The sequence below is a fragment of the Canis lupus genome, chromosome 14, assembly GCF_003254725.2.
Source record: "Canis lupus dingo isolate Sandy chromosome 14, ASM325472v2, whole genome shotgun sequence".
NCBI classification, from domain to species: Eukaryota; Metazoa; Chordata; class Mammalia; order Carnivora; family Canidae; genus Canis; species Canis lupus.
Genome location: NC_064256.1, coordinates 18834122 through 18852572, shown reverse-complemented (window position 1 = coordinate 18852572; position 18451 = coordinate 18834122). Strand labels below are relative to the sequence as shown.

At 38.6% G+C, this 18451-nt stretch overlaps 1 protein-coding gene across 31 annotated transcripts in view; it reads right to left on the bottom strand.

Moving 5' to 3' along the window:
- The window catches only part of GNGT1 (G protein subunit gamma transducin 1), a 346832-nt gene extending 337744 nt beyond the window's left edge, over positions 1–9088 (bottom strand). For 24 of the 31 annotated variants that reach the window (XM_049093550.1, XM_049093559.1, XM_049093560.1 and 21 more), the window contains exons 1-2: positions 8998–9088; positions 6333–6397 (exon numbers count right to left, since the gene is read on the bottom strand). The gene's annotated coding sequence lies outside the window, so the exon portion shown is untranslated. The remainder of the gene's footprint in view (positions 1–6332; positions 6398–8997) is intronic. The other 7 variants (XM_049093564.1, XM_025471354.3, XM_049093565.1 and 4 more) reach the window with 2 other exon arrangements.
- Positions 9089–18451: the final 9363 nt, after the last annotated feature.

Genomic DNA, 18451 nt, shown 5'->3' with positions numbered 1-18451 from the left:
TTTTCTTGTGAAAATATGTAGCTCAAGTTAATGAAATGTGAACAGAAGACTTGTGTAAGACTTCTGAGAAACTATAGCTTGCTGCTAAGGATGACAGAGCACCAAGATAAAGGGAGTTTAGATCCTTGATGATCCTGGAGTCATCACATGCCAGGCAGGAGCTGCCTACCTCTACCCATCACTATGAATGAGCTAGGACTTTCTTATGTGTTAAGGTCCTATTATTTTGAGTGTTCCCATTTTATATAACCAAATCTGACTCTAACCATTACAGGACAAATTAAATTGAACCATCATTGACCTAAGTTGTTGTCAAACATTAGGTAATCTCAAGTTAAAACTGGAGTAAATAGTTAAGTAGACGATTCAAGTAATTAAAATTTATAAATGGAGTTTATAGCTGAGTTTAATCCATGAAGATGAATATAATAATTATTTGAAAGCTGAGGAATGAATCAAAGTTAGGAAATAATAGGAAATTCAATTGTCTTGAATTTGTCCACATTTCCAGTATTGTACACAGAGCATAAGGAACAAAGACAACAAAGTGTTTGGACTATTTCCATACATAATTACCATTCTTAGGATAAACGGAAAATGTTCAAATGCAACAGAAGTGCAGAAATTCATTTTAATCTCCAATATGTACTGAAGTATCTATACTTTCCTTTTATCATTTTTTGAAGAAAGTGTGCCATTTCTAAGGTAATATGATTCTTAAAGATAAATCTTATGATAATCCACTATACATACAATTAATAATAAAAGAAATAGCAGATTGTGAAAAAAATCATGAATATGCTTGCTAAAATCTCTTCCCAGAATTTTGCTATAATTTGGCTATAATTTTTCTGTTTTATCATTTATGTGGGGTTTCTCAACTGATTGCATTAATTCAAGACTGAAAAAACATCGAGAGGTATTGATCACACAATATGGTATTTCCAGAAGGCAAGAGAGGGAAAGAATGGAACAATAATAGGTGGGACAGCAAGTACAAATCTTCTTTGTAAATTGGAAAAAAATGAAAAAATAATAATTAATGAGATATAGGATGTAGGTAATCAGACTCAATTTCTGTCAGGAAATGGAGAAGGCAACTCCAAATAGCACGTTTCTTGGCAAAAAAAGAAACTGATCCATTTCAAGTGTCACACTAATCAGAAAGTATCACTTGTACCTTCATCTTATTTTGTTTTATGCTTTATTGCAGAGTAATTTATCTAACCCTACAACTTCAGTCATCACTTGCTTACAGAGGAGTTTCAAATGTCTATCTCCAGGCATCACTTCTGCCCTAAATCCTAGATCTGAATACTTTTATCTTCAATTGAATGTCAGATAAGCATCAACAACACAAAGACATTAAAAATGGAAAGTAACTTTTTTTCCCCTGCCCTCCTCCCAACTCACATACTCTCTACGTTGGTTAATGTCATCACTTTTAGTATCTCTTTCTACCTACTGTCTCTCTCATCCCCAAATGGACTTAACCCTGCAAGGTTCCTTTTATTTATTTCCTCCTTTTCATTGTCATTGCTAATTACCTAAGTTAGCCACCATTACCCCAATCTCTCAGACCACTAGATATCCTTATAACTGGTCTCCATCCTTTTTGTCCCTTTCCCCTTCAAGTACAGTTTATTTTCTAAAATATAGAATAGATCTGACCATACTTAACCTCCTTAAAAAGCCTTCAATGACAATCCATCCCTTACCACCGTTATATTTTTACCTCCTGTCACTTATTTCTCATGACCTTATGCTGCGATGACATGAAGCAATTCACGTTTCCTCAAATAAGTTATGCACTTGGGGCCTTCATGACTTGCCTGGTGCTCTTTCCTCTGCATGAGATGCCTTTACTTCCCTTCTCTGCTGTTCATACTGCTTGTATATGTACATCTGTGGCACCTTCTTTGCACTTCTATATGACAATGAATTGATCTCTCTTCTTTGTGCTCTTAAAGCATTTAATATACACCTCTATTAAAACATTTATATCTTGTGTGGTACTTAATTGTTTACTTCCCTTTCCACCACTAGACTGTGAGCTCTTTCAGAGCAGAGATCTTATTTTATTCATTTTTATATCCTTAATATATAACACCCTATCTTGTACATAGAAGGTGTTTGATTTTCCGAAGTTGCTATAAAACATACAGTCATGTTACCCAAATAAAGGTTGTTTTTTGTTTTATATATTTTCCTTTCTCCCTGAAAAAAAAAAATTATCCATTACTATAGTTGTATTCTCAAAAGGTAATGATTTGAAATAAGCAGAGAATCAAACCTGGGAGATACTCAGATTACTGTTGCATTTACACAGCACATTTTAAGTTCACTATAGTGCTTAATAATCACCCTAATTATTTATTAAAATTTAACTCTCTTTTCCAGTTAATTAAACTTGCATTTGGTAAAGCTATCCAATTTTGGCAGATAAGCAGCTTTTCTATGCGTATGTATATGTGTTAAAGGCTGACTGGATACAATTTTTATAGCAGTAGAAGTTTCCAAATTCCTCATTCTTCTTAAATACATGGCAATATCACTAATTTAATATAGGAGGGCTCTCCCAAGGAAACAGTGAGATCTATTGCCTCTAAAGGGGTAAGTCTTAAATAATTTAGAGAATTGTTATTTTCTTCCTTTATATATCCACATGCTTATAGATTAAAAGTACTTTAAAAAAACAAACACATAAATATTAAAAGACTTTAGCATGGGTTTTGGTCCTTCTAAATAATTTATCCTACTATGAGTAAGTGATCTAGATTTTATCCTAACAACAAAAAAATGCAGAGCCCTTGTTACTTCAGACATTCCCATCTCAGAAACATACTAATTCCAACACAGTGTGTTCCTCTTTTAGGAGAAATTTGCCTTCCTCTCTGTTTTTGGATGCAGGTGCTATTTTTGGAGTACACAAGCAGAGGCAGACACATTTTACAGATGTGCAGAGTCTCTGGAACTGCTGATATGATTCTGGAGCTTCAATCACAAAAATATCACACTCCAGTAGGAGTCAATCTGCTCGTGCACCATTCTGTAAGTGGCTTCCTCTGGACATCCAAATTGGAATGGCATTGAAAGTCGATTACAAGTTCCCTTTTATTTAAGAGGGCTGTAATTTCTTTCTTTTTAAAACAGCTTTTATTATGTAATTATAGAATATTTTAAATATACCAGAGAAATACAGAAAATAACTTAGCCTTTCATATAACCATCATCTAGATTTGACAGGTGTTAATATTTTGTCATAATTTACTTTAAATTTTTTTAAGAAATTAAACTGTTTGATATCCTAACTACCACTCCCCATCCTTTCTCCTTCTCTTTCATCTAAGTGGTAATGCACAAATAGTGGAATATCTAATTTATGAATGTACCTTATTATAATAAAAATATAAAGGGCTTCTTTTAACTAGGGACTTGACAATTACAAAAAAGAATGGATTCATTTAAATTTGTGAATCCATACTCTATAGTCTAGAGCAGGAGTTGGCAAACTTTTAAGGTAAACAGGCAAGATAGTAAATATTTCAGGTCTCTGTTGCAACTGCTCAACTCTGCTTTTGTAGTGCAAAAGCAGCCATGGATGACACACAAATGAATGAGCATAGCTGTCTTCCCATATACATTTATTTACAAAAACAGATGGCAAGCCAGATTTGACCTACAGAGTGTTGTTTGCTGACCCTTGCACTGGACAGTCTAGATTGAGCTATTTAATCTTATTAAAGTTACCTAAAGCACAAGTATATTTAGAATAAGCTATAATTTTCACTGTAGTTCTTGTAATAACTTCTCCAAAAGAGATAAAAATTGTTTCCAATATCCATTCTCCCCTTCTTTTATAGTGATACAATTTTTAGTCCCTGGTGGTCTGGAATAAAGATTGATTTCCCCATTGGATTTTTCCCACACTTCTTTGTAATTTGTGGCCATAGGACTAAGTGGTACCCAATAAGTACAAGAGTCACGTGATAGCATCTGTGAACTTTCCTTAAAAGAAAGTTGGCGCATACTGTTTGATACTTTTTCCTATGCTCTCTGCATCCTGCTGCTTGAAATGTGGTTGCAATCACTGGAACGCTGTCTTAGCTTAAGAGGACATGAGCCTTACCCTAGGAATGAGAGCAACAAAATGAAAGGAACCCAGGTCATTGGGAACTTGATAGGACCAGATCCTATTAGCCATATTATCCTTCAGATGCCCATCTCGTTACATTTTTTGATGAGAGAAATAGACATTAATATTATTAATCATAATTATTTGAGGTTCATGCAGCCATACCTAATTCCTACTGATCACTTTCAGCAATAGACATCCTTAGATCCACCCAACATCAGTACTCTTGTCTAACGGAATCTCCTCCCTGCACATCCAGATTCTGCATTACTCACTTCTTTCACCATGGAACCAGCCTAGCGATTGATCATATTTATTTACTTTAGGAAGTTATACAAAATGTAAAGGCAACATCAGTCTCGTCTCCACAACTGTTCAAAGCAAAGACCTAAAATGCTATACAGAAACCTTAGCCTTTATTTCCCTGATTCTGACTAATACTAATACCTTTGGTAGACTCAAATGGTAAAAATTTCAGCGTGCCTTGTTCTAAATGCTTGAACCTATTACCCTAAATAACAAACTTCTTTTAGCTATGTTGTCAGGTGTTATTTCTACACAGACTCTGCTATAATGGCAGTTGATGTCACTTGGGCTGCCATAGTTGTGACTGAAAAAAAAAAAAAAACAGATTCTAGAGTGAGCAAAACCTGTAAAGAGTTACCCCAATGCACAAAAACCATCTAATCTATACTTTGAACTTCCTATCATATATCACCCTAAATATAACATCCTGGGTTTGGAGTAATTGACTTCATACCTGGTTTTATGTAAAACACTTTCACTCATCAGATCCTAGATGATGACTGGAAGAGGTAAGTTGCAAAGAGAATTACAATCCCAATTTAAATGTAATTTAAAATAAGAGAAAGATAAGCAGATACAATTAATATTTCAAGCATGGAAAAACTACTAGAGAGAAAAGAGACAGAATGTTAATGTTGCTTATCTGTGACTGGTGAAGTTATAGGTGATTTATTTCTTCCTTTTTATTTTCTAAATATTCTACAACAAACATTTATTACTTTTGAAAACAGAAAAAAATGTATAATTCAAGTTCCTGAAAAACTCGATTAAATAAAGAAAACACGTAGAATGAAAAATATGAGGAAAATCAACACGGCACAGCAATTAAAAGCAAATAATAGATCAACAGTTCTCATTTATCCGCAATAATAGAAGACAATAGAGATTTAGCTCCCCTAAAGAGCAAATGACCCAATGTTCAATTTCACTTTCATTGGTTTTGGACTACCTGTGCAATTAACCTTCCAATCTTTTCTTCTCTGAGCCTATGAATCTCAGCTTCCCCCCTCTGTGAAATTGTACCCATTGCTTAGAGCTACCAAGGAACTGAAAATTGATATGAAAGCACCTGGATTTCAATTCCTAGCAGATGAATAATCAATTCCTATCTTTATAATAGCAGATGTTCAGTCAATTCATGAAATGCTATGTAAGTGCACACTGAGCATCGGTGCCCTATGGGAAACAAAGATAAATGGGAAAGACTTCACCCTCTACCCAAGAACATCACAATTGAGTTAGAGGGTAAGAAATAATCCAAATAGTTACAATGCAATGCTCCTCATAAGAGAACACAGCACAGTGAAGTTCAGGGGCAAATTAAGAAAGTTTTTACAGAGCAGAGTATTCCAGTGTAAAGACATAAATAAACACTCTAGTAACAGGAATGAAAATTAGGAATTCTAAAGTTGGCTATTGCACCAACTATGTGATCCAGGACAGGGTTACAAACCCTTTCTGAGTTTCAGATTCATCCTTTTTCCAATTAGGAGGATTTTCCCAGATGACCTCTAAGGTAACTTCTGCTTTTATAACAAACAACACTGATACAGTATTTCATGTAAGAGTTGATCTAATCTCTTCATAGCTACCACTATAGCTACAGATACATACATATATATATGATAGTGTATGTGTGATACATAGTACAAGGACATATATATGTTTAATCTTCATATTAACCTTAAAATACAAATGCAATTATTTTTTTGTCTTATTTTTCTGCTGAGGTACTGCATGAAGCATAGAAAGATACATCACCTAAAGTCACATGACCAGGATTCGAATCCAGGCACTTCCCAGTCAGTACCATCTGAGTGAAGCCTTGAAAAATGTTTATGATTCTATTAGAAGTAATGAAAAAGGAGTGCTTTCCGGAGTGGAAACTCACCATGTTGCCAAGCAATAGAGCTTTAGGGAGGCAGCATGTGATCCAGAAAAAGTACACCCTCGGACCTAAACACAAGAGTCGGAATATTTGTTCGTTTTGTGACAGTAATAAATTTCTTTAATACTCTAAGCTTTAAGTATCTGTAAATTAAGGATAACAGGATCTACCTTGTAGGGCTAAAATGAAGATCAAATACAATCATGTAAAATGCCAAACTCCATATCTGACACATAGTGGGTACGTAATAAATTGAAGCTATTACTACTAGTGGGTGAATAGCCTAGTGCGGCCAAAAGATGTCAGAATAGGGTTAGAAGTGGACAATGATTGGCAACAGAGGCTGGTAAGATCTTAAATGTCCAGAAAGTTTAGATTTTTTTATGGAGTTACTTAAGTTTTCAAGGAGGCTGTTTTGTATGTCTACAGTCAGTATTAAACTTGAATTTCATGAGCACTCATGCGGTGGGCAGTAGGAAGATGTCCTGAGAAAGGATCCTGTGCTAAATAATAAAGATGTATGGGAAATAATCCAAATCTATTCATGAGGACATTGACTCTGACCTCCCAGTTAACAGGATTGTTGAATTTTCTGGATAAAAAGATACATTATTATATTCTGGAACTGTCGATTCCTTAAAGGCTGAAATTATAGAAAGGAATTTTTAAATAGGAAATGATTGAACTGCCTTTATTCATTTATCATCTAAAGGTCAATGTCAAATCTATGACTTTTCATCTCGAGCAAATAAGGATGTGTCCAGGAAAAAAAAAAGATGGGAGAAAAAAACCCATAAACTAAAAAAAAAAAAAAAAAAAGAAAAGAAAATAGTCTGAATTTAACCTACTTGGACAATCACAAGTTGAGAATGAATGTGGAGTCAGGCAATTCCACCAATAAATAATCAACACTTTCACTGAATATGGGCTATATGCCTTACACTTTACTAAAGGCTTCACATGCTTTATTTTGATTAATTGCCACAGCATACTCATAGCTAAGTATTTTATTTATCACCATTTTTTCAAATGAGAAAACTGAGGCTCAGAAACAGTAATTTGTCAAGAATATTGAGATGTTAAATATCTTGAACCAGGTTTGAAAACCAATCTTGTTGCTTTATTATTTACTGCAAAATGATAACATCACTATCTGTACCACTTCTACCCACATCTTAACCATCACCACCACCACTGTCACAACCACTAGCAATACCACCATCACCATTATGACTACCACAACCACCTCTTCCTACATTATTACTACAATAATGACTATCACCAATACACCTACAACCTCCATCACCACCAATACCACCACTAATACTTCACCAGCAATACTCCCTTCTTCTCTAAGGAAGACTACCTTCTTTAGACTGAATAGTCTTCCAGAAAAAAATATATACTCATAATTTATATTACTTTATATATTTATATTACATCTCCTAAGAATAAATTTCTCTCCCAAATTTCCCCTACGTGAGGGGGCATGTCCTCATCAACAACACTCTTTTCTTAGAACAACTGTCTTATAAATGGTTGCTAAGATATTTTGAGATCAGGAAGACAGAATTAATCCTATTTCCAAAGCCATACAGTAAATGTATTCTATAGATAAAGAATATTTCTAAATTTTAAAAGAATAATGTTTATAAGATGAAGGGCATACTAAAGGGAAATGATTCTAAAGCTTTACTACTCAAAGGATGATCCATATACCAGCATCATGGGCATGGGAGCCTGTTAGAAAGGCAGAGTCTCAGGCCCTGGATCTGATATATCGGAATCTGCATTTTAACAAGAGCCCCAGGTGATCCGTAACACATTAAAATTTTAGAAGCCCTGCCCTAAATCCCTTTAATCAAATCTATCATTCTGCATATAACAGTGGGTGATTTTTGTCTGTTTTTTTAAATAGCTCAGTCAGCCTCATAAGAAATAGAATAACGTTTATTTTTAAATAATAGTATACAGCTGTTTTTAAAAAGCTAAGAATCTAGCTGGCTGATCACTGAGTGATGGAAATAAAAACACATATTCTTTCTTAGGGGAAGGCAGGCTGCTATAAGAAGAGAAATTTTGAGTATATGGGAAAGCAGTATTAGAAAAGGGTTAAAAAAGCAAGGTAAAATATGAACAGTTATTTGAAAGAAACAATAACATAGAGAAAACATTCTTTAAATAGAACAGAAATAAAGAGGACATGGGAAAATGCTGCCCCCCTTTGAAGTAGAGAAGGGAAAGCTGGTAAAAGCTGACGCTAAAGTGGCAGAGGCTGTTAATGAGGTTCTAAAGACGTGTTTTTCACTCCCGCCCCGCTGTATCTAGTGATCTGTAATCAAATTAGTACTCTGTAGTCAATTTTTAAGAACAACAACCTCTGTGACTAGGGTAGCTTAAGAATCACCCCCGGGATGAAATACCTGCTCGCATAGCCCCTTCCTCTCTGTTAATCCTTGCTCCTGGCCATGCTCTTTCTCTTAATGCTGAAACTCGCCTTCATCTTTTTAGTTTCCACCTTTGAAACATGCGTGCACCCTCGTTATCATCTTCCTCTCTAAATAACATACGCAATTAAAATCAATTTTTGAAGTATGCTTAGATGCCTACCATGGGCCTATCCTTCTATCATTGAGAATCCAGATTTTAGGAAATTAGAGAGGCCCACCTAATCTGACGTAAAGCAGTCCATCAGATTCTTCATTCCTTAGGAATCGGCATCTCTATTGTCTACTCCTGTCTTCTCTTGCCACCCAGGATTGGTGCTCACCCGGGCAGCAGATTCCAAATTCTATAAAAACATTGTCATATGTTTAAGGCCTCAACGTTAGCAACTGGGTCCATTATTTTCTCTCCCTATTTTTATTTTGCCTTTAAATATCTTTTTCTCAGTGTTTTATCCTGATTTCATTTTATTTTCTACCCTTTACATGCCCTGGCCATGCAAATTATCATCAAAATAACATTTTTTGCTTAAACTGTGAACTGGAAAGAATCTGTTATAAATGGTTACACACAATAACCAAAGAAAAGTTGTGTGAACAATATATTCTTCTATTACATGATTTCATTCATGTATATTTACCATGTAATTTAAAATGTCACCTCTTATTTTATACTAAAAAAGGAAAATTCTATTTCTGGGGCACATAAAGCTCTGTATTTCTAACACTTGCCCACCCACACCAGAGTCTGTTAGTGCCAGAGTATTAGATTTCAGAGAGACGATAACTAGTAAAAACAAATCTCTTCCCAGGCAGAATTAATCCCCTCTCTTCTGAGCTCCCAGGGCACTGGAACATACTTCTGCTGCAGATCTTTGAATTATTATTAATTGTTTAAATGGTTTGACTCCTCTATTAGACTATACTGTGCCTCGAAGGCAAAAATCCACTGCAATTCATATGGCTAGGTGTTCAGTTTGTGGTTGGCTAAAACAGAAATTATTTGTTGAAAGATTTTTTTCGGCTGTCACTTAAAAATATGTGAATCTGTGTATAATTGCCTATTAAAATAATCTTATGCCTCACTATTTTTAATATATATGCATATATATTTTATATATATATATATATATATATATATATATATAATATATCTGTGCTGGTTAATTACCGAATCAAGGATAGTCAAATTGATATTAGTATATATATATATTTTTTTTTTTCCCTGCCTGTGTTAGAATCATTTCATAGAATCAAATCATTTAACTCATTGAACATCAGTCTCTGCGTCTATATGATAGGGATATTAACTGTATCTACTTCACAGAATTACAATGAGATAATGCATTGAAATGATTAATACAGTGCCTAGCATATATAGCAGGTGGTAGGTGTTCAATAAAGCAAAATCAATAAAACTATTGATTTTTAATCAGAAAATGGAAATATAAAAATAGTAGATATTAAAGACAAGTCCATTTTGGCTTTAGTTCTGAGACAAGTTGTATTTTTTCTTGTATTTTAGCACTCTGCCAACATATCCTGAGACAATCCAAGTCAAAAGGCTACTGCCTTTTGAGGGTCCTCTCTGATTTAACTTCAAATGGACCAGCCCCAGAAGATCTGAAATTACTATTACTATCCCACTTGGCACGTCCCAGATTCCTGATCACAGGCTAAATATGACTATTGCAGAGACCGCTTGACAAAGTCATAAACACACACATATGTACACACACAGTTACAAAAAGAGTAGATTCCAGACCCCAGTGATATTTATTTTCATTTAATGGCTGGAAGGGGGAGTGAAACAACACTGTATGAGAATTTTAGAAGGGAGCTCAGAATGACTGGTTCCCTCCCATCTGCTTCGCAGTTCAAGGAAAGCCTTCCCTGAGCATCCTAAGGCACCACCAACCCATGCCTGCCTTTCAATCATCTTCTGTCCATGATTTGTATAGCATTGTCAGTATCTGAAATCAACAACTTATTTTTACTGTGTTTATTATCTATCTCCATCCTTCCATTAGAACATAAACTATTTAAAACTCAGTTATTCATTATTTATTACGTGAGTTAATGAATGGATATATCCATTGATATGCTTCTACAGTTTTTCTCCTGGTTCCTGAATTTACCTCTAGAATTCTCTCTAGAAACCAGAAAATATCTGGGTTATTTCCTGGCTTCCTCAAAGATGGATCAGTTACTTTTCACTGGTACTACTGAATAGTGTATGCTCCTGCCATCCCCTCATCCCTTGAGTTATTTATTCATAAAGTTAGCAGTTAACTCAAGTGACGTTTTTGTAAATACAATCTAGAAAGAAGGAAGTGCTTGCTTAAACACTTCCTAGTTTAAGCAGAATTTGTTTTTTGTTTTTGTTTTCCCACCAAGAGACGTATTTTGTAGAGAGACACAACTGTGTTACACCCTTTGAAAGATGAAAAGGGAAGAGAGACTTACAAGTGCATCCGTTCCTCTTTCTGGAAAAGAGGTGGAAAATCGAAGCAGGAGACCACCCTCTAGAGAGCTTGATCTATCCAGAGGAAGTTCAAATTGTTTCAAAAAGAAAATATTTGTTTTTTTTTCCCCATTTTTATTTATTTATTATTTATTTTATTTTTTAAATTTTTATTTATTTATTTTATAAATTTATTTTTTATTGGTGTTCAATTTGCCAACATATAGAATAACACCCAGTTCTCATCCCATCAAGTGCCAAGGTAAATTATTATTCTCTCTGTGAGGATGAGGTCTGTAAATCTGCAAAGGGTAATATATAAAAGATAATCACCAGCTGTTGTCTGTTTGGAAAGTGGCTACAAGAGGAAGAAACAAATGCCCTACAGATTATGAGTTCCTTGAGAGCTGCAGTTTATAGATACATATATTTGGGTCCCCCATGAGTGACTACCCCAAGGTGTTATGACATAAAAAATGTTAAACATGCATTAAATTGCCTGCATATACATGTGAGGGATTGGGCTGTATTTCAATGCAAGGAATAATCCCTGATTATGGAGTTACCTAAAGCTAGAAATCAAGTTCCTGAGAGAGGCTAGAAATCTTTTCTCCAAATTGCTTTTCAAAAGAGGAGAAACGCTAATTCAGTTATCCTGATAAGTGATTTCCACCCCCAAAATAACAAAATGGATACATTTTTCTATGCATGACTTTTCTCAGTCCCTCCAAAATATGACCTTCCCACACATTACCATATTTAACAAGAACAAGTTGTAGTAGACTTAGTTTTTAACAAAAAGGGCAACCTTCCTTCTACTCACTGCACATTCAAAAACATCACGATTTCATAGAAAAGTCACTGGATTCAAGAACCAAAAGTGGAATTAAAGCGATATGGTCTGAACCCTAGTTTTGCAAATGAGTAACCCTTGTTTTGGAAAGAGAGCTGAGAGCCACACAATCTTTCTATGGTAAGTAGGAGGGCTTCACTTCCTCAGCAATGGGAATGGGGGGTTTGAGGATTGAAGTGGAGTTTGCATCTAAAGTCTGTTCTTTAGTTTCCAAACACGAAATACAAGGTTTACAACAGGATCCTCCCTACATTATTATCTGCCAAAAGAGGAAAATTTTTTAGAAGAAGGACAGAAGGGGCAATGTCTCATTAAGACAGAGAATTTTAAAGTCATAAGTGATCAGTGAAAAATATCAGAAATGTGTGTTACCACATTTTAAGTTGCTTATTCCCTGAATGTCCCTTTGAGGAAGTAATTTCATTTAAAGGCTTATCTCCAAATAAAAGGTATTCTATTTGAAGAGTGGCTTATTATAATCAAGAACCTGAAGATACTTTTGATTGTGAGTCACGAAAATGTACTCTATTTTGCATGTTTGCACATATATACATATTTAGTACAAAACTAAGTTTCAAAAAACTGTGCTCACACTTGTCACAGGAAATAAACTCTAATATTTTCTGTTCTATTCCACTTCATTTAAAAAATATAGTTGTGCCCACTACATTGATTTCAGTACCCACGAATAGGCTCATGGTTTTTCCAAAAATGCTACTAATTACTCTTGCTAGACCATCCCCAGGTTAATACTTACCGTCCAAGGATCTACGATAATGTTTCTGCATAGAAAATATTTTGATAGTGTTAAGACAGCTGTAGAGTTGAATTTCTGTAAATCCCAAATGCTTCTAACAGGTGCAGACCTGCTTGGTGTTCAATAAACATCTGATACTGATAAAGTTAATTTTGTCTTCTTCAAAGACAGGAGGGTCTCATCTTTCTGTCTTTCCTTTTTTTTAGGGTCTCATCTTTGATCTCATTTCTATCATGTCACCTTCCCTAAAATCTCCTGCCTACAGAAAAACTCTCTTTTTTCTCCTTCTAACATTATCTCTAATAAAATTAGCACTTTAATCAGTCTAGGTCTTGGATGCTTATACAACACCCAGTTTAGAGTCTTTACCGTACTTATGCCACTTTTCTCACGGATTTTTAGACCTTGTCTCTTAAGTTATGGTTGAGGGCCATGTCCCGCACATCTTCAGTAGCTTTACCAAACCGAGCCCATCTTGTTCTCAGAATACTGATTGTCAATCAGTGATGTAGGATGCCCTAGGATTAACCTCCAACAGAAAAATCTCTGTGCTTGCTCTGTCACACAATACAGAGGACAGCAGCATCCTCCACTCGGCATAAATCTTTCTGACTCAATGTTATTTCCATGATTTGGGCTACAGTGAAGAAATTCTCATCGGTTGGCCCCCAGCAATTGACTACAGAGATACACAAACAACTTTAATAATTTTCTGCTTGTTTACACCAAAAACAGGGTAATTGATGTTCTGAAAGAGAATTCTTAAGGGAGGGCATACTCAGGTGTTGGCTGGTTAGTGGGAGCTGGAATGCAGGAATCTGTTGAACCCAGGACAGATGTCAAAGCACATAATGAATATTCCTATCTAAATCCTGAATTCAGAGGTTTCTTGCACAGGTTTTACTGTGTGTGTGTGTGTGTGTGTGTGTGTGTGTGTGTGTTTCTTTGCAAGATACTTCTCCCATTGCCTGGGTTCCTTTCCTAGTCACATATTTTACTGCTAACATCATTCGCATTTAGATAACAGGAATGAAGGGACTGTAGAATATTCCCCTGCAGTGGGGCTGTGCTGTAGGGTTTGAATACATGGTGAGTCAGACACAGCCCTCTGGGTCACCAGACTGGAGGTGGCAGGGAAGAAAGGGGAGGGGGGGCTATGGAGGGAAGAGAGAGCCTGGAAAAACAAACCCCCTGGAAGGTCTACTTAGAAAGCTGATCTGCCCCAAACACTTCTATTGGGTCCCCTGAAACCCCCCAAAACAAAAAGTAGGGCTCCCTGAAGTCCGCCTGGGATGAAGAGTGGAAGCTCAAAATAGGACAGAGACACACACACCTTTTGCCTATAGTGACTAACCTCTCCAGGGAAGGGATCAGACGGATGGGTGCAGGGTGCAGTCCCATTCACAGAGCACCTGTCTCCTGAGTGCTTAGGAGAAACTGGGACGGACTACCGGGAAAGTGTGCAGTACTGCCGTCTGGCTTTCTTCCCGTCCTATTATGTTGCTGTTACCATCATTTCTTTCCCCGAGCACCTGGTAACCTGGGTGGTGTGCGGCCGCCTTGCGGTCCCGGGACGCGCGAGATGGCGCTTTCTTAGCCCAACACCCCTTCAACAGAGTTGGGGGGAAAAAGTGTCCGCTGCAGCCTTGCTCTGTCCGGAGGTGGGCTAAAAGATGTTAGGGGCTGTGCGTCCTCGGAGCCCACTTGCCCGCCTCCCAGGGCTCTCCAGCCAGCCTGGTTGCGTCCTGCCTAGAATCGGATAGTCCCGGGCTCCTCCGGGCATCCAGGGCTTGAGGAGGGGAGAAAGGGGCGTCGCAGCCCCCAGCACCAAGTCTGGCGCTCCAGACCCTCGTCTTCCAGCGCCGTCCTCTCTGGCTCCCTCGCCCTGGGTTCCTGTGCCCACCAGCAGTCCCCTGTGCGGAGGGCGCTGTTCTCCCAAATGCAGCCTGCGCCCCAGCTCCGGACGGCTATCCCACTCCCAACGCTCTCCCAGGGGGGCCGGGCCCCCGCGGGTCCTCTTCTTACCCCCTGTCTCCCGGCTCCTTTTCTTGCCTCCTCTCAGCGCCCCAGCTCCTACCAACCGTCTTCCCACCCATCCTCATCCCAGTTTCACTACCTCGCCCACTACCGACCCTCTCGCCACGGGCTCTCAGGTGGTGCTGTGCCCCCCGACTAGCGGCCGAAGGCGCCGGGGTGGCACGGTGGCGGGGTGTGGGTTCTTCTGGAAACTCACCTCCCTCCGGGCTTTGCATCCTCCGGGGGAAGGGACAGGGCGCTCAGAAAGCTGCCTCCGGGGACTGGCTACGAATCTCCCATCCCAGACTGGCGCCCCCCGCCCCCCCATTTCTCCCCCCCCCCCAGGGTCTCCCTGGAGCCCCTCTCCCGCTCCCCGCGCTGCCGCCGCGGTCTGGTCTCCGGGACTCGTGGGGTGAGCCCCAGCGGGGACCCGAGCAGGGCAGCTGCCGCGGGCGTAGCCCCACTTGCGGGCCGGGGCGAGAGGGGCTGGCACCGAGGCGCTCGGAGCTCTCCTGCTCGCCCCTCCCTCTCCGGGGACTGGAGGGGACTGGAGGGGGCTGGCGGGGGCGGGAGGGTTCGGGAGCGGGGGGGGGGGGCTGGCGCTCATCAATTCCGCTGCCACCTCCTCTGCAGCCTCGGGGAGGCGGCCGGGGGTGGGGCGGGAGCGCGGGCGAGGATTGAGACTCTTAAGTCAGGAGAAGTTTGCGCACAGCTCACAGCTGGGCGAGGGGAGCCAGGCGCCCGGAAGGTGAGCCTCCTGGGCTTCGGGGAGGGGCTCGTAGCGCTGGGGGGAAAAGCGGACACCTTTCCGCCCGCGATATAAGCAGGGTCTAGGTTTAAAGCATCACTTAGAGCAGGAGTGAGGTGTCAGGAGGTCGGGAGGGGGGCAGGAGAGAGGGCTCTGGACTAACGCAGTTTGCTCTCACGTCAAACTAGGAAAGCGCCCCCCAGACGCTGGGTGGGCTGCGCCGAGCGCTCGCGGACCTTCCTGGCTCGGAGAGGTGCGCACCGTCCGCACCTCGCCCAGCGCCTGACATCTCCAGCTCAGGAGATGGGCGCCGTAGCTTGAGTTCCTGAGTCCCTGGAGCCACCACCTGCGACTGTCCTTCGCTTCTGCTGAGCGGTGCCCAGCCGCCCTGTGAGACGATTCCAGGTAAGCAGGGTCTGGGGAAGAACGCAACTTAAAGCTTTGGGATGTTCCCGGGGCTGGTTCACGTTGCGGGTGGGGCTGGGGGGCACAAGGTACCCTGTGTTTTGATCGCAAAACTGGTTTGATTGTGGTGCTCGAGGTTCAGATGTAGGGTCAGCTTAGTCACAGTTTCCTCAGTTTACCCTTGATGGGAGAAAAGACAGTTGTCCTGGGAAGGTGCTACAACTTAGGATTTCATATTGAATACTTCAGGGGTTTTTTGTTTTCTTTTGTTTTTGTTTTTGTTTTTGTTTTTGGTGACTTTCACTGTTACCAATATCAGTTTTCTCTCAAAAGTTTTATTTTCCAACTTACTGGGTATGAAAATTATGGGCTGAGAGTTGTGGATTTTTTCCAAAAGGTGTTTATTAACTAATAAACAGATAATATCGGCATCTATGTGATGTGTCGTGGTTGTTCTGGGTATTGGAAATGAGTACAGTGGTGAATGGCGTTGCTTGTTAAGTCATGTTTTACAGAGAATTATTTTCCAACAATCATTTATGCATAGCAGCCATTCTTCACACCTATTAGGAAAAATATGTTGTGTGCGTAGTTTCCAAAAGGGTACTCTTTTTTCATGATGCTCTTTCCAAGCCTGGGTGAAAGACATCAAGAAAAGCTCTAACAAATTAATTCTTCTCCCCCAAACAGTCATTTTTCTTGAGGTGCAAGGAAATCCAATCAAAGTCAAAAATCAACAATCCAGTTAAAATTTTAACCCATTATTCAGGCTTTACTTTGCAGACCTACCTAAGAAAGTTCTATTTGAAAGCTCTACCTAACATTATATGGTGTATACAAGACTAGAAGGCAGGGTTCCATTTGCCGATCTTCAGGAGCCCCCCAACGATTTCGTGGCTCTGGTTAGCCTAAACCAAGAAATCTGTTCAAGGCTATTTGCTGAAATTATTGGGTGATGGAAACTGAAATGTTCAAAAGAAATCAAAGTATGACCATGTAGTTATAGAAACTAATCTTTAAATAGCAGAGTGTCCAGATTTGAGTGTGTCTCAAATCATAAGAGAAAGCAAATATTGTATATATTTCAGCCACTTTGGCTTACCTGTAAAGACAAAGTAGGAATGCTTTTAGTATTGTGGGATTTATAAAATCTAATTTGTAATAGCATGTTGCTAGCCTACTATGTGTTCTGTTAAAGAATTCAGCTTTTAAAAGTGGAGATTGCTGTTTTCTACACTAGCAGTATGAAGGGAACTAAGGTGATTAGATTTGCAAACATCTTTGCAGTTTAAGTCGGTATTCTCAGTGGGCACTCATTTCTACTCAATATTTTAACATAGCCGAAAACATCCGTCAGCCGGGATTTGTTTTGGTTCAATGCCTCTAATCTACAGTTAATTTTAGGAACTATAGCCACAAGAATAATATTCAGTCATATTGTAAAATGCTCTAAGATTATTTAACTGACCACACCAATACCCTGAGTAAACATGAATAACTTATTCACAAGAATACATAAATTATCTTAAGAGTTGTATTGTTTTCATGATGCTTGGAGTTGAAGAAAATTAGCTGATATAAATACAGCTTCTGTTTCCCATTTTGTTATGTTTTTGAATTCCAGATAATGAATGATGATGGATGGATAAAGGTAGCATTTGCTTCGGTCAGTTAAAGAAATGGAGCTAAATCTTAGTCGACATAGTAGTGTTGTGGCAACTCTGTTCTTGGTGAACTTCTTAGACTCTTTAAATGTTGACGTGACTGAAGATATTATCTACTGTTGGCCTTTATTACAGTAAAAATAAATTGGAAATAGGAGATGTGATATTTTCAATGATAACTTAAACCAGTGTTCTCAACTCAGGCTGCAAATTAGAATCAATGGGAGAGATTTCAAAAAAAAAAAAAAAAAAAAAAGTCTGTCCAGACTCTTCCCCAAACCAATTAAATCAGAATATCTGAGGAACGGGGCAGGGGGGGAGGGGGAGTCCATGTTTTTATTTTTATTTTTTTTCACATGATTTAATGTCCAGTCATGATTTGGAACCACTGATTGAGATGGTTCCCATCGGATTTGGTAGAGCCTGTTAATTTGGGGGAGTCTTGGTGAAAATAAATGCCATATGTTCTATTGTCGGTCTAATCTTTTTTTCTTAAAAAATAGATCTAATTTGATTTCCCAATTAGAAGAAAAAGAGGGTTGTTGTTTTTTGTTTTTTGTTTTTTTTTCCCCCTGATCGTAGATGTTTAAACCATAATAGCTTCCGGGAAAAACATTTTTTTTTTTTCTCCAGAAAGCAAGCTATTGAGTTTGAAGCTTACCTGACCATCCAGAAAATGCTTTAGTAAATTAGCTCTAGCTTTAAGAGATGTTGGGAATAATGCTTTATGAAATGTAGAATTTGATTTCATCTTTTCTAAGACCTGAATGA